This window comes from Myotis daubentonii, chromosome 1 (genome assembly GCF_963259705.1).
Source record: "Myotis daubentonii chromosome 1, mMyoDau2.1, whole genome shotgun sequence".
In the NCBI taxonomy this organism is placed as follows: domain Eukaryota; kingdom Metazoa; phylum Chordata; class Mammalia; order Chiroptera; family Vespertilionidae; genus Myotis; species Myotis daubentonii.
Window position 1 is genome coordinate 122,192,275 of NC_081840.1, and position 1,812 is coordinate 122,194,086.

Below are 1,812 nucleotides of genomic sequence, written 5' to 3' on the forward strand. Positions count from 1 at the left end.
CTTATGGCCATGTGTGGAAAAGTGAGGAGAAAGGAGTAGGAGATGCTTTTCATTATACACCTTAGTTTTTGGGTGAAGTGTTGAAGTAACTGATCATACCTCTAATCATTCTGATGATAGAAAAGGTCTAAAAACAGACTATTGTAAACTATTGAAATGTGTAAAGATGTTCTAATATTAGTTATGTTTTAAAATGCACTTCTTTCCACTAAACTGAAGACATACACATTTTAGCTCTCAAGGTTGCACATATCAATGATCTAACAATCTGAAAGCCAGCTTGGTCTAGCCTTCAGAATATGACCCAAAGACACAGTGTTACAAGCCACTGCAAATAGGGGACTGATATTATTACTAAAACATTGATATGCAATTTTTAAATTTTCTTTCCTCATCTTCCTCATTCCTAAAATTGATTTTTTTGTTTAGTCAGGTTTTCTATGTTACCATGCTTGCCTATGTGTATATTTTATTTTCTATTTATAAGCATAGTATTTATTAGTTTAATATTTATGAACCACATAGAACAAAAAGACATATAATCTCCCATTGTTACTGTCTTAAAAAACTAAAGCTTTATTCCACATATATAAATATTTTAACGCAAACTAAACTAGTCATAGAAAAATAGAGTCCTAAGTCCATATCTTAGCATCATAAATTGATAGTAGTCTGAATCATGGTCCATTAGGTGTGATTTATGCTTCTCATTAAATATAGCTACAGCAATTTTTTCCTGCAAAGGACAGTTAATAGCAAACAAGTTTACTCTGAAGAAATTTAGATTCTCTATAAATAACACTTCAATGGGACTTCAGCACTTCTGGTTCTGTAATGCTAATTAGTACACCAAATCATGGTATGTGTTGAAATCTCTAACAACTTGTTTAATATTCTTTGACACAAACTAAAGCAATGGAAAGAAGTTATAAAGATCTGTCTGAAATCTCATTAAAATCCTGAAATCAAAAGAGCTTGAGTTTAGGGAAAATATAAACAAATGTTTCTGAAATACAACATTTCCTTAAATTTTAATGAATATCATGATCCTTACACCAGTCATGTCTGAACATTGCAGACATTTATCACAAGAAAAATTTAGCCAACTATAGAGCTATACTTAATAATATAGTATATTGTGTTATGATTGAGAAAATATTAACCCTCCTTAGTACCTTCTATATGGGAGTATTTTATTTCCCCATCCTGTGGGTATATAGCATTTGGCTACATGACTCACTTTGACCTAAAAAGTGTTAAGGGATATGACACAAGAACATATCCAAACAGAGGTTTGGTCTGTACTTGATTGCATTGGTTTATTCTCTCTTGTGTCCCTGTCTACATGTATGAACATTTTATATCTCAGGTAAGATATGCTCTTTCAGCTTGGATCTAGACATCATTATAGCCAAATCACAAATTGGAAGCAAAACTTGTTGAACACAGTAGGGCCAGAAGAGTCAAGTAGAGAAGCAGCTGATCGTTATATCTAGGAGCACAAAATTGGTTGTGTCTAAGCCATTCATTTTCTATGTTGCTTGCTATGCAGCATTGCTATAGCAAAAAGATAACTTATACAAATGGCTAGCAGGTGGAGGAAGAGGAGGAGGAAGAGGAAGAAAAAGTAAAAGGAGGAGGAGGAGAAGGGAAAGAAGTGGGGGTAAATAAAACAGTTGGCTAAAGTGTTAAACCTATTCATATGTGGTGATGGAGTCTGTAAGACAAAGTAAAAATTGCGTGTTTTTGGAAAAATATATTATTTATTATGTATATTAGAGTTTAATTTTATAAACATAATAATTTATCGCT